Below are 20,109 nucleotides of genomic sequence, written 5' to 3'. Positions count from 1 at the left end.
AGGAGTGAAATCCAGCAGGTTCTGACAAGTTCTGGAGAACCAGTAGCAGAAATTTTGAGCAGTTCGGCGAACCGGTAGCGGAAATTTTGAATAGTTCGGAGAACCAGCAAATACCACCTCTGGAGGGTCCCAGAGTGGGAATGGAGATTTTGCAATATCCTTCCCCCAGGAGTGGGAAGGGAATGGAGATTTTGCAATATCCTTCCCCCAGGAGTGGGAGGGAATGGGGATTTCGCAGTATCCTTCCCCTGGAGTGGGGTGGGAATGGAGATTTTGCAATATCCTTTCCCCAGGAGTGGGGAGGGAATGGGGATTTTACAGTATCCTTCCTCTGGAGTGGGGTGGGAATGGAGATTATGCGGTATCCTTCTCCTGCCACGCCCACAAGCCACGCCCACCAAGCCAAGCCAGGCCCACAGAACCGGTAGTAAAAAAAATTGGATTTCACCACTGGTATATAGGGTTTCTTGCTTGAGCAGGGGGTTGGACTTGAAGACCTCCAAGGTCCCTTCCAGCTCTATTCTGATTAAATTCACCTTGCCAGATGCGATGCTAATTTTGCTAGGGGAAGAAATCAAAAATCCAGCTGCTTTTTCCATGATTCCTGCTCTTTCCCACCTCTATCAAGGGGGGAAATACAGTAATAAGTTTCAAGGTAGAACCTCCTAAAAGTTTTGTGCCTTACCCAGAATTGCTGAGGGTCAGAAGTGTAGGGGATTTTTTTTTTTATTTGCATTTATATCCCGCCCTTCTCTGAAGACTCAGGGCGGCTTACACTATGTCAAGCAATAGTCTTCATCCATTTGTATATTATATACAAAGTCAACTTATTGCCCCGAACAATCTGGGTCCTCATTTTACCTACCTTATAAAGGATGGAAGGCTGAGTCAACCTTGGGTCTGATGGGGCTTGAACCTGCAGTAATTGCAGGCAGCTGCTGTTAATAACAGACTGTCTTACCAGTCTGAGCCACAGAGGCCCATATTATATATTATATTTTAATATAAAGCACCTGGAAAGTAACCAGGTATGTTATCCACCTTAGGATTTCTCATATCTTTTGCTAACTTCACAGCTAACTGCAGTAAAAACATAATTGAGGACATGAAACAGTCTTTCCCTTGGAACAGAATTTAAAACGATTAACAGATTAAATCAAAGAATCTGGTAAATTGCATATAGTAGACCAGTTCAGTGTGATTGATATCGTTTCTATTGGGCCCGGACTGGAGACCAGCCTTAATTAATCATTACAAACGCTTCCAACTTTGGGGCACATTTATTTTAAAAATAAATGGGGCACATTTATTTTAAATGGGGCACATTTATTTTAAAAATAAATGGGGCACATTTATTTTAAATGGGGCACATTTATTTTAAAAACCCATCTACGGGATTCATGAGGACTACAACCTTGCCAAGTCACAATCAATCAGAATGCTGATTGTCCACCCCGCCGTTATTCCTCAACCGTTTGGGGTTGCGACCCGCTGCAGAACCCCAATAAGGAGTTCTGGAGAAACCTCAAGCAACAACTTTTCAAGGACATAAATCTAGATAAAATAAGCCCGTAGGAAACAGATGTTGTGAAGTCAGGGCTGTGTTGGGATAACAAAACCGTCCTTCCTCCAACGGACAAAAGGATAAACAATTCACACACCCACACCCCAACAAAAATTGAAATTTTTATGAGCCTCTCTCTCAAACTTAGCTGGGAGATTTTGCTCCTGACTCACCCAAACTCACGTTTCTTTTTAAAGCGCAGAGCAATAAAACTATTTTTAATACCGCATCTGGGGTTTGCGATTCAAGTTGGTGACATTCACAGAGGATGCTGCCTAACTTCTATTGGGGGGCTCGGTCGTGGCTTTCTCAACCTCTGCCAGCCGAGACTCAGACTCGCTGGAGGGCCCCAGGTTGGAGAAGCAGGCAGGAGCTGACGGAGCAGAAGCAAATCAGTCCTTTAAGTCCCAGGTTTGCCCCGACTTCTGCCTACTGTACATCCTTGACATCTTTCATGGTTTTACTGAAAAGTCAGTGCGCTTCAGCCTGTTGGGCTGCAACATTTTATAATGCTTGAGGATGCAATTAGATTCCTTCCTTCCTTCCTTCCTTCCTTCCTTCCTTCCTTCCTTCCTTCCTTCCTTCCTTCCTTCCTTCCTTCCTTCCCTCTCTCTTTCTTTCTCTCCCTTCCCTCCCTCCCTCCTTCTTCCCTTCCTCCCTTTCTTCCTGCCTGCCTGCCTGCCTTCCCTCACTGCCTTCCCTCTCTCCTTTCTCTTTCTTTCTTTCTTTCTTTCTTTCTTTCTTTCTTTCTTTCTTTCTTTCTTTCTTTCTTTCTTTCTTTCTCTCCCTTCCCTTCCCGCCTTTCCTTCCTCCCTCTTCTTTTCCTCCCTCCCTTCCTCCTTCCTCCTCCCTCCTTTCTCTCTCTCTCTTTCTCTCACTTCCCTTCCTCCCTTCTCCTATGCTTGCTTGCTTGCTTCCTTCTTTCCTCCCTCCCTCCCTCCCTTCCTGCCTTCCCTCCCTTTCTCTCTCTCTCTCTCTTTCTTTCCCTCCCTCCCTCTTCTTTTCCTTCCTCCTGACTTCCTCCTCCTTCCCTCCTTTCTCTCTTTCTTTCCCTTCCTTCCTCCCTCTTCTTTTCTTTCCTTCCTTCCTTCCTTCTCTCCCTCCCTCCCTCCTTTCTCTCTCTCTCTCTTTCTTTCTCTCTCTCCCTTCCCTCCCTCCCTCTTCTTTTCCTTCCTCCCTGACTTCCCTCCCTCCTTTTTCTCTCTTTCTTTCCCTCCCTCCCTCTTCTTTTCTTTCTTTCCTTCCTTTCTTCTCTCCCTCCCTCCTCTCTCTCTCTTTCTTCTCTCCTTCCTCCTTCCTCCTCCTCCTCTCCCTCCTTCCTGCCTTCCCTCTCTCTCTCTCTTTCTTTCCTCCCTCCCTCTTCTTTCCTTCCTCCTGACTTCCTCCTCCCTCCCTCTTCTTTTCTTTCTTTCTTCCTTCCTTCCTCCCTCTTCTTTTCTTTCCTTCCTTCCTTCCTTCTCTCCCTCCCTCCCTCCTTTCTCTCTCTCTCTCTTTCTTTCTCTCTCTCCCTTCCCTCCCTCCCTCTTCTTTCCTTCCTCCTGACTTCCTCCTCCTTTCTCTCTTCTTTCCTCCTCCCTCTTCTTTTCTTTCTTTCCTTCCTTTCTTCTCTCCTCCTCCTCTCTCTCTCTTTCTTCTCTCCTTCCTCCTTCCTCCTCCTCCTCTCTCCCTCCTTCCTGGCTTCCTCCTCCCTCCTTTCTCTCTCTTTCTTTCTCTCCCTTCCCTCCCTCCCTCCCTCTTCTTTTCCTTCCTTCCTTCCTTCCTTCCTTCCTTCCTTCCTTCCTTCCTTCCTTCCTTCCTTCCTTCCTTCTCTCCCTCCCTCCCTCCCTCCCTTCTCTCTCTTTCTTTCCCTCCTTCCCTCCTTCCCTTCCCTCCTTCCCTACCTTTTGAAGCTAGATGTCAGACCGCAGAAGAAAAGAAAGACGGCGACTTACCATTCAGAGTGTCCTGAAATTAACAAAAGCTGAACTGAAGGAGGGAAAAAAATCCCCCTTAGATTTGAAACTTCGGAGGATCCTCTCTCTCTGAACGGGAGCCAGAGCAGAGACCCAGGCGTGGGACAGGGAGACCTGCTGAGTTTCTTTTTCCCTTCTAAATCCAGCCCTGGGAGCAAAATTAGGTGCTGGGTAGGGCAGAGTCACTGGGAACCAAATAATGAGAAATAAATCAGGCTCAAACTTCTCGTCTTTCTTCCCTTTTCTAAATGTCTCTGCAAACCTTTGGCCCAGTGCCCCAGTTGGGCTGGGAAATTTATGAAGTGATAGAAAAGCTGCTGAATATTTAAGCCCTGCAACATGCTTGCAATTATGGTCTTATCTGCAAATGGGCGCCCCTTTGCTTTTAAGCAGATCTAACCAAAGCTCTTAGAGATAAGGGGGGGAAAAAAAGAACAAATAAATATTAATTTAGAAGCACAACATAAAATGCCCCAAAAGACCAGCGAATTCTAAAAAAAAGAAAAAAGAAAGAAAAAAATGACTTCTTGCGGTTCATCCTGTATGCCAAGGGAAGAGTATCTTCATGGATGCGTTGGGAGAATGTTCTGTGACTTTTCTAGACTCTTGTTCCATAGCAAGGATCTCCAAACTTGGCAACCTTAACAGATGAACAGAGTTGGAAGGGACCTTGTAGGTCATCCAAACCAACCCCCCACTCAAGCAGGAGACCCTGCACCATTTCTGACAGATGTTTGTCCAGTCTCTTCTTGAAAGTGTGGCAGGGGAAGGATACTGTAAAAATCTTCATTCCCTCCCCACTTCAGGGGAAGGTTACTGCAAAATCCCCATTTCCTCGGGAGGCAGAGAATAGATGGGGGGCGGGGCCAGTCAGAATTTTTACTACCGGTTCTCCAAACTACTCAAAATTCCCACTACCGGTTCTCCAGAACTGGTCAGAACCTGCTGAAACCCACCTCTGAAATGGATGCAACCTTGGTCTTACATTCATTTAAATACTGAGTTGCAGCCATAATTGACTGCTAAGGATACCTGAAGATGTGTTTATTCCAAGTACAGGCAGGAGGGATGTCTTAACGAGTCACAGGCGGGGATAGTGTTGGCCAAGGCTCTCCAAACTTGGCAACCTCTAAGACTTGTAGACTTCAACTCCCAGCATATCTGGCTGAGGAACTCTGGGAGTTGGTCCACATGTCTTAAACTTGCCAAGTTTGAAGAGCCCTGGTCTTGGCTGAGCTCAAACAAAGTTTAGGAAGGGCCAGACCTGGGTTAGTCCATGGCTGGGGAGCTCACCAGGTACAAGAGGGCTATAGAGACAGGTTGGGAAGTTGAACAAGCATTGCAGAGAAGAAAGACACTGTCTTGTGGCTAAGGAATATTCCTGGGACTAGAGGCCACCAGATGCGGAATTCAACTCAAAAGAATTTCTGGCAGTTGTGAAATCTGAACCGGTTTGCTACTGGTTCGCTCCGCGTGTATGCACACTGTGTGCCAAATGTGCACTGCATGCACATGTGCAGAGTGCGCCAAAAGGAGCCTTGGGAAGGTAAGTAGAACAGCAATGGGGGGGGGATCAGCTGTGGCGCGTGATTTAGCTTTGCTAGAAAGCAGGATTTCCTGCTTTCTAGCAAAGCTAAACCCTGCTGCACAGCTGATCGTTGGAAATACTGGTTCGGAGGAACCGGTAGCTTTTTTTAACTACCGGTTTGCCCAAACCGGTAGCTAACTACCAGTTCACCCAAACCAGTAGCTCATTACCAGTTCACCCAAACTTGTAGCTTTTTTAAACTGTCGGTTCAACCGAACTGGTAGCTAACTACCAGTTTGACTGAACTGGTAGCTTTTTTTTTTTTTAACTGCCGGTTCACCCGAACCGGTAGTTTTTATCACTACCAGTTTGCCTGAATTGGAGCGAACCAGTAGCATTTCATCCCTGGTTTCTGGATAATAGCGAGCGAGAGACTTCTCATGCATGGAGAAATGCACTGGCTTCAGCAGCAGGGACCCAACACAGATAGACAGAGTTGGTTCCAGAAGTGGAGACATTTGATAAATAGATCTGCCCTGGTTAAGTACACTCCACAACATCTGCCCTTAACTACTTGAGATTGCTTACAAGAGGGCGACACCAATTAAGAGGAAGAAGAGCTTATGGGTTTCTAGGAGGAGTTCAACTCAACATTCCCTGTTGAAGCATTGCTACTTCCACACACCCAACAAAGGTCTGATGGCTCACCGAAGATTTAAGAAAGGACCCAGCTGTAGGTCATAGCTGCATAGGTTTTTTTAATATATAGGTGGAGAAGACATCTTGACTTTTTTGGACTATCCCCTGTAGATACCCTGCTGTAGGTTGTGCCATGGGGTCACCATGGACAACTCTTCTGAAGAACTTCGGAGGCACCATTCCCAAGATGATTAACAGCTTTGATCTCCCAGACACCAGCAACTGGGAAGTGATTTTGATCTAAGCCGATCCCTTGCTTTGGCTTTCTCAGAAGTAGGACAACTTATGTTTATTGGCATACAGATGCTAGAGGCATTTCTGGACCTTCAGAAGAAATATATTCTCAGCTGTAAATGCTCTGAACGAGACTTTGTCAACAGATTTAAGGCTCCCATGATCCCTTAGAGCACTGTTTTTCCAAACTTGACTTTCCACTTTATGATGGATGGACTTCAACTCCTAGAATTATCTAGCCAGCCATGCTGGCTGGGGAATTCAGGGGGTTGAAGTCCGCATATCTTAAAGCGGTCAACTTTGAAAACAACAGCTTTGCCTTAAGGAATGCTGAGAGCTGAGGTCCACACATTATAAAGTTACCAAGATGGAGAAACAGTGACCTAAATGTGCAGAATCAGCTGTAATCCATGCAGGATTTAGCATTGGCACAATACTAGAGCAGAGATTCAAGTCCAGAGATACTTCACGAGAAGAGTCCTCCACTCCTCTGCTCGCAACAAAATACCTTATGCCACCAGAATTGAAATTTTGGGCTTAGACAACTTAGAACTACGACGCTCTCGGACTGATCTAAGCGTAGTACATAAAATTATCTGCTACAATATCCTTACCTGTCAATGACTACTTCAGCTTCAACAACAACAATACACGAGCACACAATAGATAAACCGCTCCAAGCTCAATTGCAGAAAATATGACTTCAGGAACAGAGTGGTCAATGCCTGGAATGTACTACCTGACTCTGTAGTTTCTTCCCCAAACCCCCAAAACTTTAAGCTTAAACTGTCTGCTGTTGACCTCACCCCATTCCTAAGAGGTCTGTAAGGGATGTGCATAAGTACACCTGCATGCCTACTGTCCCTGTCCTAATATTCCTTTTTTACTTACTCTTTTCATGGATCCAAATTATATTTATACTTTTACCTGTTATCTTATCTATGATTGACAAAATAAATCAATAAGTGTGAAGTAGATCCCTGAACTGAGAAGATCAAGGCATTCAGACAACCTTCACACCCACCCCAATCCCACCGACCTCTGCAATTTCGGCTCTGCGGGATGGCCATCCTTGGTCAACAGCTGTAACGTTTCCAGCTGGCTGTTGAGACGCTGCCAAGGAAAGGCAGGTTTCCCAGGCTGAGTGATGGATAGCAGAGCAAGAAGAGACAACCGTTATCTGTCGGCGGCTTCCAGAATGAGAAGAGAACGGCCAAGGAGGACAGGAGGGTTACAAAGGACCCAACAACCGTCATTGGAAGGAAGGTCTGTGCCAGACCTTTGAGAAATCACATTTTTTGCAACAGAGGGCCATAGTTGCTTGGAGTTTCTCAAGAGAAGAGATGCCTGTCCAGGGAACCTAGAGGTCATGAGTGCAAAGACATGAGTTTGAATCACGTTATAAATTTAGCTGGGGGGTCTCTCTCTCTCTCTCTCTCTCTCTCTCTCTCCCCCATGTTAAGAGATGGCATTCTTCTAGGGAACTGGAATGCCTTGAACTAGCTTCGTTGACTCATGACACCATATGGGTAAATTAAGCAACGGAGACCTAGTTTGGTATAGTCGTTAAGGCATCAGGCTAGAAGCTAGGAGACCATGAGTTCTAGATCAGCTGGGTGACTCTGGGCCAGTCCCTGTCTCTCAGCCTTAGGAAGCAGGCAATGGCAACCACCCACTTCTGAAATCTTGCCTTAACTGTGGGATATTCTCTAGAAGTCAACCCTGACTTGAAAGGAAAGGGAAGAAGGGAGGGACGGAGGGAGGGACGGAGGAAGGAAGGAGCTAGGAAGGAAGGGCAGAGGGAAGGAGGGAAGGAGGGAAGGAGAGAGGAAGGGTGGAAGGAAGGAAGGCATGAGATAGAGAAGGTAAGTAGAGAGGGAGTGAGGAATGAGATAGAAGAAAGGAGGGAGGGAGAAAGAAAGGAAGGAGATAGGAAGGAAGGAGGGAGGGAGGGAGGGAGGAAGGGAGGGAGGAGGGAAGGAAGCCACACAAGAAGATAGGTCTCAGAATAAAATAGGACAAAATGGCTTAAATATTTTAAGTAACAGCAAAATGGTGAAAAGCAGGTTTATATAGATGTACACACACACACACACACACACACACACACACACACACACACACACACAAATCTGCTTTATGTTGCTCTTGGATTCTGATGGATTTTCAACCTTGTGTTATTTTTTCTTGCAGGTTAACCCATATTTTTATGAATGCCGTGCAGAATAAAGCGAGCTGCAATTAATAAGATTTCACCATTCACATTTTGCAAAAAGTGTCAGAGTAAATTTTGCAATTCAGAACCTGGGTGAAATTAACGCTTTGCAGTATGGTATGATTCCCTTAAAAAAAAAAAGGAAACTTTCAAAGGAAACTTTCTGTAAACTCTTGATCGCATGTAAATCTTTCTTTTTATTTTTGATCCGGGGTGGGTGGTGGGTGGGATGAGGTTAATCGTTAAAGGATGAATTGGGATTAATTTCTTGGCGCACTTACTCATAAAGTTTTTATTTTATTTTATTTTGTCACAACAGTATACACAAGCATCAACATAAAACAACAACACATCATATAAGCATATATATAAGCAAAAGTATGCAACAACTATATTAATTTGATATAATGGAAGGAAACAATAGGACAGGAACGGTAGGCACTTTTGTGCTCTTATGCACGCCCCTTACAGACCTCTTAGGAATGGGGTGAGGTCAATAATAGACAGTTTTTGGTTGAAGTTTTTGGGATTTTGAGAAGAGACCATAGAGTCAGGTAGTGTGTTCCAAGCGTTAACAACTCCGTTACAAAAGTCATATTTTCTGCAATCAAAATTGAAGCGGTTAACATTAAGTTTGAATCTATTGTTTGCTCTTGGATTATTGCGATTGAAGCTGAAGCAGTCTTTAACAGGAAGGACATTGCAATAGATGATTCTGTGTTACACAGATCTTGCCTGAGTCGGCGGAGTTCTAAATTTTCTAATCCCAGAATTTCAAGTCTGGTGGTATAAGGTATTTTGTTGTTTTCAGAGGAGCGGAGAACTCTTCTTGTAAAATATTTCTGGACGTATTCAATTGTATTGATGTCAGAAATGTGGTGAGGGTTCCAGACAGGTGAGCTGTATTCAAGAATGGGTCTTGCAAATGTTTTGTATGCTCTGGTTAATAGTGTAGAGTTTTTGGAAAAGAAGCTACGCAAAATTAGGTTTACAACTCTTAGGGCCTTTTTTGCTATGTAGTTGCAGTGGGCTTTGGCACTTAGATCATTTGATATGAAAACTCCAAGGTCTTTAACAAGGTGAGGGTCATCTGTAAGGTAATGTCCATCAAGTTTGTATTTAGTGTTTGGATTCTTTTTTCCAATATGTAAGACTGAGCATTTGCTGGTTGAGATTTGGAGTTGCCAAGTTTTAGACCATTCAGATACAAAGTCAAGGTCTTTTTGAAGGATAGTAGCATTGTTGGTGGTGTTAAATAGTTTGACTTTGTCAGCAAAGAGAACACAATAACTTGAGATAAGGTCACAGAGATCATTTATGTATAGTATGAAGAGCGTTGGTCCAAGAACTCTGCCTTGAGGAACACCACTTTTGACAGGAACAGGATTTGATAGAGCATTGCCAATTTTGACCACTTGTTGTCTGTTTGACAGGAAAGCAGTTATCCAATTGTGAAGAGGTCCTGAAATGCCGTAAGTTCATTTATTCAGTTGCTCCCACTTAATTTAATCTACTTTACAAACTTGTTGTGAAAATACAGTGATACCTTTGAGGAAGATTGGACTGTGAAACAGTGCTGATGGATGTAATTTTTGATCTCTTCCACAAATAAGGAAGGTTCAGGACAGGCAACCTGTCCTATAAAGTTTCTACACCATTATAATTTTATGGCTCCAGAGGAGTCCTAAGTCTGTTGATGGAGCTCAAGGTTAGAAGACACAATCTTATTGTGAAGCTACTAAAGGTCTTTGCTTCTAGGAATGAAAGGCAAAACATTATGGAATTATGGAGGATGATGATGAATATTATCAGCCAAAATCTTTGAGATGAAGAAGGCCACTTTATTGAAGACCATGGACCATTATCTATCAGGCAGTGCAGTGATGTTTGGTAGGTGGTTTTATTTTTACTTTTATGATCAGATGTGTGTCTAATACTGGTCGCCATGATACAAAAAAATACGTTGAGATCCTAGAAAGAGTGCAGAGAAGAGCAATAAAGATGATAAGGAGTCTTTAGATTAAACCATAGGATGAATGTTTGAGGGAACTAGGTATGTTTAATCTAAGGATGAGAAGATCAAAGATTGATATGGTAGCAGTCTTTCAATATCTAAGGGGCTGTCACAGAGAAAAAGGGAACAACCTATTTTCAAATGCACCTGAAGGAAGGACAAGAAGTAATGGTTGGAAAAAATGATGATAATAATAATAACAGAGTTGGAAGGGACCTTGGAGGTCTTCTAATCCAACCCCCTGCCCAGGCAGGAAACCCTACACCACTTCAGACAAATGGTTATCCAACATCTTCTTAAAAACTTCCAGTGTTGGAGCATTCACAATTTCTGGAGGCAAGTTGTTCCACTGATGAATTGTTCTCACTGTCAGGAAATTTCTCCTTAGTTCTAAGTTGCTTCTCTCCTTGATTACTTTCCACCCATTGCTTCTTGTCCTGCCCTCAGGTGCTTTGGAGAATAGTTTGACTCCCTCTTCTTTGGGGCAGCCCCTGAGATATTGGAACACAGCTATCATGTCTCCCCTAGTCCTTCTTTTCATTAAACTAGACATACCCAGTTCCTGCAACCGTTCTTCATATGTTTTAGCCTCCAGTCCCCTAATCCTCTTTGTTGCTCTTCTCTGCACTCTTTCCAGAGTCTCAGCATCTTTTTTACATCGTGGCGACCCAAACTGAATGCAATATTCCAAGTGTGACCTTACCAAGGCATTATAAAGTGGGTATTAACACTTCACGTGATCTTGATTCTATCCCTCTGTTTATGCAGCCCAGAACTGTGTTGGCTTTTTTGGCAGCTGCTGCACACGGCTGGCTCATATCTAAATGGTTATCCACTAGGACTCCAAGATCCCTCTCACAGTATAAGAGCTCCTGCTTGAGGAAGGGTTGAACCCTATTATTCTATCTTCTATGTCTACGTTTGAGAAGGAGGGATTGACCTAAAGACCCCCTTAGGAGCTTCCATGACTGAGAGTGGGGGCTAGAAACACAAGTCTCCCTGTTACTAATCCAACAACTTCACAACTATTCCTTACTTACTGGCTCTCTGAGAGAGAGTTTATGATTAGCCCAGAGCCCCCCAGGAACCACAGCCCTGTTTAAACGAGGGCTGGGAACCCCTTGTTCCTACTCCAGATGTTAATTCCTCCTTCATCCAGGTTCTCATGTGGTGCTATGTAAGACAGATTAAAAAGTAACCATGCCCTCTCTTGGGATACCACCAGGGTTTTCCTGTCATGATGTCATGCAGCCATCTTGGATTTGGTGAAAGAATCCAAGATGGCTGCATGACAGCAACCACCATCTTGCTTTTTTTAAAAAATCCATGCTGCGTACTTTTCCTCACAGGCTGTGCAACAGCAGGTAAGGCCTGTGAGATGATGGCAGTTGCCTACTTCATCATCTTCTCTTCACTAGGACCAAAATTCCAGATGTACTCCTAGATGCCCTCTCTAGGTTGGTCAATCAGTGCACTGAGGTGTGTCCTCTGAGGTTCTTATCAACGAGGAGATTTGCAACCTCAGTTGGCTGAGGATCGCACTGGATTTTGCATGGCATAGAACATAGATTAACAGAGATGGAAGGGACCTTGGAGGTCTTCTAGGCCAACCCCCCTCAAGCAGGAAGCTCTGTACCTGTGATGGTCAACCTATGGCACGCGTGCCACAGGCGGCACGTGTAGCCATATCAGTGGGCACATGAGACAGGCTGTTTCCTGCCTCCGGAGGGCCTGGGGGGTGTTGGGAAGGCCCGTTTTTCTCTCTCACCTACCTCCAGAGCCTCTCTATGAGTCTGGAGAGGGCAAAAATGGCCTTTCCCACCCCCCCAGGCCCTCTGGAGGCCAGAAACAGGCTGTTTTTGGGCTCCAGAGGGCTTCTGGGGGTGTGAGGAAGGTTGTTTTCGCCCTCCCCAGACTCATAGAGAGGCTCTGGAGCCAGGTGAGAGAGAAAAATGGGCCTACCGGGTCATCACGTGGAGTGGGGTGGGGCGGGGGATCGTGCTCCCATGCGTGGGGGTAGGGCGCATAGAATTATGGGTGTGGGCTTGCACGCGACCCCCCACCCCTGGCTTCCCCCTCCTGGCACGCGATGGCAAAAAGGTTAGCCATCACTGCTCTATACCATTCCAGACAAATGTCTGTCCAGTCTCTTCTTCTTAAAAGCGTCCACTGATGGAGGACCCACAACTTCTGAAGGCAAGCCATTCCACTGATTAATTGTCCTCGCCGTTAGGAAATTTCTCCTTAATTCCAGGTGGCTTCTCTCCTTGATTCGTTCCCATCCGTTGTTTCTTGTCTTGCCTTCTGGTGCTTTGGAAAATAAGTTGGCCCCTTCATCTTTGTGGGGTCAACCTATTTTCCAAAACACCAGAAGGCAAGACAAGAAACAATGCATGGAAACTAATCACGACATGCTAAAGGCCAACTCTCAAAAAAGGATCAAGGTAAAAAAAATAATATTTTTTTTACGTCTTCCTCCCTCGTTAACCTGTTATGGCTTTGCTCATTTTCAATCTCCTTTCTTTGCAAAAATAGCAATAATAATAATAATACTTTTTTTGGGTAACAGCAACGTGATTCCAGCAGTGGGTCCGACAGTATTCTTCTTAGTGTTATAGCTCTCTCTGCTGACCAAGAGAAAACCTTGCACTATTTTTTTTGTTTTTCAATAGAAGGAAGAGCAAAAGGAAGGTGAAAACTGTCAGAATTAGGTGGGGCTGAAGATTTGAATTGGTTTTGGTTTTTTTTTTCAAGAAGGGTGGATTTAAGGAGGCAAATTTCCCAGTGATGGCCCCTTCGGGATGAAACTCTGGGAAGTAAAAGTCCCAAAAAGTCTGGAAGACCACTGATTGGGAAAAAACAAGGAACACAAAAACACTAAAGATATTCTCAATTCTCGTATACAGCTCATCTGCCTGGAATCCACACTGTATATCGGACATTAATATAATTGAGCGGGTCCAGAGGTATTCAGTGGTGGGATTCAAATAATTTAACAACTGGTTCTCTGCCCTAATGATTTCTTCCAACAACCTGTTCAGCAAACTGCTCAGAAAGTTAACAACCGGTTCTCCCGAAGTGGTGCGAACCGGCTGAATCCCACGACTGGAGGTATTTCACGAGAAGAGTCCTCCACTCCATTCTGCTCACAATAGATTCCCTTAAGCCACCAGGCTCAAAATTTTGGGCTTGGACAACCTGGAAGTATGCCGCCTTCGGTCTGACCTAAGCGTAGTACACAGAATTGTCTGCTACAACATCCTACCTGTCAATGACTTCTTTCGCTTCAACCTCAATAATACACGGGCAAACAATAGATACAAACTCAAGTTAAACCGCTCCGAACTCGATTGCAGAAAATACGACTTCAGCAACAGAGTGGTCAATGCCTGGAATGCACTACCTGACTCTGCTGTTACATCCTCTAACCCCTCCATAACTTCAACCTTAAACTGTCTACCATGGATCTCACCCCATTCCTAAGAGGTCCGAAAAGAGGTCCATAAGTGCACCAGCGTGCCTATCGTCCTGGTCCTACTGCCCCCATTTATTGGTACTCATTTCCTGTGTTCATGTCCATGTTTATACCTATACCTGTTATCTTGTACATGCTTGACAAACTAAATAAAAATAAAAATAAATAAATATACCAGGTCAGGGGGGTCAAACTCAAGGCTGGGGGCAGGGAATCTGGTCCGTAGGGCCATCCTGGAAAACAGCGAAGGACCAGCCTGCGATGCCTCTTCCAGCAGAAACAGAGCTCAGGAGGGCTGTGTGCGGCCCTCCTGAGCTCCGTTTTCGCTGGTAGAAGGTTGCAGGAGGCCATCCAGAAGTGGGTTTCAGCAGGTTCTGACCAGTTCTGGAGAACCGGTAGTGGAAATTTTGAGTAGTTCAGAGAACTGGTAGTAAAAATTCTGACTGCCCCCTCCCCCACCATGTATTCTCTACCTTCCAAGTCCCAGCTGATCAGGAGAAAATGGGGATTTTGCGGTAGCCTTCCCCTGGAGTGGGGTGGGAATGGAGATTTTACAGTATCCTTCCCCTGGAGTAGGGTGGGAATGGAGATTTTACAGTATCCTTCCCCTGGAGTAGGGTGAGAATGGAGATTTTACAGTATCCTTCCCTTGGGTGGGAATGGAGATTTTGCAATATCCTTCCCCTGGAGTAGGATGGGAATGGAGATTTTGCAGTAATCTTCCCCTGGAGTGGGGCAGGAATGGAGATTTTACAGTATCCTTCCTCTGGAGTGGGGTGGGAATGGAGATTTTACAGTATCCTTCCCCTGCCACGCCCACCAAGCCACGCCCACCAAGCCACACCCACAGAACCAGTAGTAAAAAAATTTGAAACGCACCACTGAGGTCATCACAGCCGAAAACGGAATTCAGGAGCCTGTTTTCACGGGCAGAGCCCTCGGGCCCCCACAGGCGCCCCTGACACGAGTGATGTCAATCTGGCCACGCCCACCCTGACCACACCCACCCCGGACCCCCAAGGTCAAACACAACCCTGATGTGGCCCTCAATGAAATTGAATTTGACACCCCTGTACTAGATGGAGTAGGCAATGAGTATCTCCCCTGTCCTCTTCATTTTACAAGACAAGGGTTGTATGCTTATGGGGAAAAGTGAGTGAATCAAATATAGGTCAATCAAAATGCAACAAATCACATACGCACAATGATTACAAATGCTCAAGTGAATGCATAGAGCACCGACATGAGATTAGAATAGTATTCAACTGCTCTAATTAACTGTTTAGTCCATTAAGTTATTAATATATTAGTTCACTAATTCACTAATATTCACTGACTTCACTAACATTCACTAATTCACTACTAAATTAATTTATTGATAAGTTAGTTCACTAATTAACTGTTCAAGGAGATTCAAAAATCAACCAGTGGAAGGAATTGCCTTTGGAAGTTGAGAATGCCCTATCACTGGAGGGTTTTAAGAAGAGGATGGACAGCCATTTATCAGTAATGATATAAATCTCTTGCAAGAGCAGTGGGTTGGACTAGCTCTGTTACTGTTCCTTGGTATTTTTCAACCTTAACAGCCTTAAGATTAGGGTGAAATCCAGCAGGTTTTGACAGGTTCTGGAGAACCGGTAGCGGAAATTTTGAGCAGTTCGGAGAACTAGCAAATACCACCTCTGGATGGCCCAAGAGTGGGGTGGGAATGGAGATTTTCCACTATCCTTCCCTTGGAGTGATATAGGAATGGAGATTTTGCACTATCCTTCCCCTGGAGTGGGGTGGGAATGAAGATTTTACATTATCCTTCCCCTGGAGTGGGATGGTAATGGAGATTTTGCATTATCCTTCCCCTGGAGTGGGGTGGGAATGGAGATTTTGCATTATCCTTCCCCTGGAGTGGGATGGTAATGGAGATTTTGCACTATCCTTCCCCTGGAGTGGGATGGGAATGGGGATTTTGCACTATCCTTCCCCTGGACTGGGATGGGAATGGAGATTTTGCATTATCCTTCCCCTGGAGTGGGATGGGAACGGAGATTTTGCATTATCCTTCCCTTGGAGTGGGATGGGAATGGAGATTTTGCACTATTCTCCCCCTGGAGTGGGGTGGGAATGGAGATTTTGCACTATCCGTCTCCTGCCACACCCACCAAGCCACACCACACCCACCAAGCCACGCCCACAGAACTGGTAGTAAAAAAAATTGGATTTCACCACTTTTTAAGATGAATGGACGTTAACTCCCAATGCTGTCTGGGGAATTCTGGGAGTTGAAGTCCTCGCATCTTAAAGTTGCCAAGGTTGAAAAACACCGGATTAAAAGAGGCAATTTAGTTCATCCTCTTCCTTTCTTTCAAAATTTGAATATCTTTCCAGGGAATATTTGACACGGATGCCTAGAACTTCCTGGAAATCACACCCAATTGCTGCTGACACTCTCCAAAGCACAATCAAAGTACAACTTAATTTCCTACCAATCACCGACCAAAATGATTGCCTTCTTTTGCAGATCAGTTACCGCCGATGCCAAATCCACCCTCCTCGAAATGTGAGCCCGAAGGCTTCGTAAATGGGATTTCTTCTAACAGTCTCCACCAGAAATCCACTTTAAAGACTTCCCTGAATCCATCGCTCAGTAATTAAGTTTCTCTATCTCCATTACCCAGATCTAAGTGCCAGAACCCACTGAAACAACATTGCCAAAAAGGCACTAAGAGTTGTTAACCTAATCCTGCGTAGCTTCTTCTCTGGTAATATAGAATAGAATAGAAGAATATAATTTTTTATTGGCCAAGTGTGATTGGACACACAAGGAATTTGTCTTGGTGCATATCTCTCAGTGTACATAAAAGAAATAGAATAGAATAGAATAGAATAGAATAGAATAGAATAGAATAGAATAGAATAGAATAGAATTCTTTATTGGCCAAGTGTGATTGGACACACAAGGAATTTGTCTTGGTGCATATGCTCTCAGTGTATATAAAAGAAATAGAATAGAATAGAATAGAATAGAATAGAATAGAATAGAATAGAATAGAATTCTTTATTGGCCAAGTGTGATTGGACACACAAGGAATTTGTCTTGGTGCATATGCTCTCAGTGTATATAAAAGAAATAGAATAGAATAGAATAGAATAGAAAAGAATAGAATAGAATAGAATTCTTTATTGGCCAAGTTTTTTTTTTTTTTTTTTTTGTTTACATTTATACCCCGCCCTTCTCCGAAGACTCAGGGCGGCTTACAATGTATAGGGCAATAGTCTCATTCTATTTGTATATATTTACAAAGTCAACTTATTGCCCCCCCAACAATCTGGGTCCTCATTTTACCTACCTTATAAAGGATGGAAGGCTGAGTCAACCTTGGGCCGGGCTCGAACCTGCAGTAATTGCAGGCTTTGTGTTCTTAATAACAGGCCTTACCAGGCAGAGCTAAACCGGCCCCAAGTGTGATTGGACACACAAGGAATTTGTCTTGGTGCATATGCTCTCAGTGTACATAAAAGAAAAGATACCTTCATCAAGGTACAACATTTACAACACAAATGATGGTCAATATATCAATATAAATCATAAGGATTGCCAGAAACAAAGTTACAGTCATACAGTCATAAGTGGAAAGAGATTGGTGATGGGAACGATGAGAAGATTAATAGTAGTGCAGATTCAGTAAATAGTTTGACAGTGTTGAGGGAATTATTTGTTTAGCAGGCCTTCGGGAAAAAACTGTTCTTGTGTCTAGTTGTTCTGGTGTGCAGTGCTCTATAGCGTCGTTTTGAGGGTAGGAGTTGAAACAGTTTATATCCAGGATGCAAGGGGTCTGTAAATATTTTCACAGCCCTCTTCTTGACTCGTGCAGTATATACAGGTCCTCAATGGAAGGCAGGTTGGTAGCAATTATTTTTTCTGCAGTTCTAATGATCCTCTGAAGTCTCTGTCTTTCTTGTTGGGTTGCAGAACCGAACCAGACAGTTATAGAGGTGCAAATGACAGACTCAATAATTCCTCTGTAGAACTGAATCAGCAGCTCCTTGGGCAGTTTGAGTTTACTGAGTTGGCGCAGAAAGAACATTCTTTGTTGTCCTACTACTAACTAGTTCTGGGGTCTCCAACCTTGACAACTTTAAGCCTGGCGGACTTCAACTCCCAGAATTCCCCAGCCAGCTGTGCATGCAACAGTCATGTCAGTTTTTTCAGTACTGTAGTAACTTCATATAGTCAGTACGAACAAAGAACTGATGTAAGCCGAGAATGGCCTGTAAACTGAAATTCGTAGCAAGCTGCTGGAAATCCTTTTAACAAAGTGACAATCACCCTCCTTGACAATTTCAGTATCATAACTCTAAAAAAAAAACCAACCCTCTATTTTTGCTAGCGCAATATATCACCTTGGTGATATATTTCTGGAGAAATATATCACAGTTTCTGGAGAACAATAAAACACTCAATGCCTTGCGGTGATGATATCCAGTCACAGATAAGGAATGTACAGTTAAACAGTGGTGGCTTTCAATTTTTTTTACTATCAGTTCTGTGGGCGTGGCTTGGTGGGCATGGCAGGGGAAGGATACTGTAAAATCTCCATTTCCACCCCACTCCAAGGGAAGGTTACTGCAAAAATCCCCATTTCCTCCCCATCAGCTGGGACTCGGGAGGCAGAGAATAGATGGGGGCAGGGCCAGTCAGAATATTTACTACCAGTTCTCTAAACTACTCAAAATTTCCGCTACCGGTTCTCCAGAACTGGTCAGAACCTGATGAAACCCACCTCTGGAACAGTAGTGAGATGCTCATCTATAATAAATTGATGGGATATAAAATTTTCCAATGAGAAAAGAAGGGCTAGGGGCAGTGGTGAAATTCAATTTTTTTTACTACCGGTTCTGTGGGCGTGGCTTTATGGGCGTGGCTTGGTGGGCATGGCAGGAGAAGGATACTGCAAAATCCCCATTTCCTCCTCACTCCTGGGGGAAGGATATTGCAAAATCTCCATTCCCACCCCACTCCGGGACCAGCCAGAGGTGCTATTTGCCGGTTCTCCAAACTGCTCAAAATTTCCGCTACCGGTTCTCTAGAACCTGACAGAACCTGCTGGATTTCACCCCTGACTAGGTAGGATAGGATAACAGTCTTCCAATATTTGAGGGGCACAAAGAAGAGGGGGTGTGTCTCAACTTATTCTCCAAAGCACCTGAGGGCAGGACAAGAAACAATGGATGGAAACCAATCACGGAAAGAAGCAATCTAGAATTAAGGAGAAACTTCCTAACAGTGAGGACAATGAACCAGGGGAACAACCTGCCTTCAGAAGTTGTGAATGCTCCAACACTGGAAGTTTTTAAGAAGAGATTGGACAGTCACTTGTCTGAAAAGGTGCGACAGTCCAACCCTCTACTGCTTGAGCAGAGGGTTGGACTAGAAGACCTCCAAGGTCTCTTTCAGTTCTATTCTGAATGATTGATTACCTGGAGTATTTATAGAACTTGTTAGTCATTCTTATACTGCATAAACGTAAATTTGCAAGAAACCCAAATAAAGAATATTTGGAGAACAGCTTGACTTCCTCTTCTTTGTGGCAACCCCTGAGATATTGGAACACTGCTATCATGTCTCCCCTAGTCCTTCTTTTCATTAAACTAGACATACCCAATTCCTGCAACCGTTCTTCATATGTTTTAGCCTCCAGTCCCCTAATCATCTTTGTTGCTCTTCTCTGCACTCTTTCTAGAGTCTCCACATCTTTTTTTGCATCGTGGCGGCCAAAACTGGATGCCGTATTCCAAGTTCGGCTTTACCAAGGCATTATAAAGTGCTATTAACACTTCACGTGATCGTTAGAATTTAGAATAGAACGGATGAGCTGGAAGGGACCTTGGAGGTCTTCTAGTCCAGCCCCCTGCTCAAGCAGGAAACCCTATACCATTTCAGATAAGTGACTGTCTAGTCTCTTAAAAAAATCCAAGGTTCGATCCCTCTGTTAATGCAGTTTGGAACTGCGTTGGCTTTTTTTGCAGCAATGTTTAGAATAACAGAGTTGGAAGGGACCTTGGAGGTCTTCTAGTCCAGCCCCCTGCTCAGGCAGGAAACCCTACACCATTTCAGGCAAAAGGTTGTCCAATCTCTTCTTCGGACCCTTCCAAACTCTTCTTAAAAACTTACATTTCCCGACAATTAGAATAATTAACCTGTGGAAGGAGTTTGCCCTATTACAACTCACCATCCCATATCCTTCGCAGCTACCTGGCTAGGTGGCTCAGTGGCTAAGACATTGAGCTTGTCAATCAGAAAGGTCGGCAGTTCGAATCCCTAGCACAGGTCTCCTGCCTGAGCAGGGGGTTGGACTAGATGACCTCCAAGGTCCCTTCCAACTCTGTTACTGTTAAAATCTTTCCAGCTACAGAGAACTGAGGTTCTTTCA

The 20,109-nt window shown here is 44.3% G+C and overlaps 1 protein-coding gene across 3 annotated transcripts in view; it reads right to left on the bottom strand.

Moving 5' to 3' along the window:
* The window catches only part of GPR20 (G protein-coupled receptor 20), a 55,390-nt gene that overhangs the window by 27,558 nt on the left and 7,723 nt on the right, over window positions 1-20,109 (bottom strand). The window contains exon 2 of one of the 3 annotated variants that reach the window (XM_058178494.1): window positions 7,017-7,337. The exons of the other annotated variants lie outside the window; for them this stretch is intronic. The gene's annotated coding sequence lies outside the window, so the exon portion shown is untranslated. The remainder of the gene's footprint in view (window positions 1-7,016; window positions 7,338-20,109) is intronic. 3 annotated transcript variants of the gene reach the window in all.

The sequence above is a fragment of the Ahaetulla prasina genome, chromosome 3 (genome assembly GCF_028640845.1).
Source record: "Ahaetulla prasina isolate Xishuangbanna chromosome 3, ASM2864084v1, whole genome shotgun sequence".
NCBI classification, from domain to species: domain Eukaryota; kingdom Metazoa; phylum Chordata; class Lepidosauria; order Squamata; family Colubridae; genus Ahaetulla; species Ahaetulla prasina.
The sequence above is the reverse complement of the archived record's forward strand: the minus strand, read 5'-3'. Positions and strand labels throughout refer to the sequence as shown.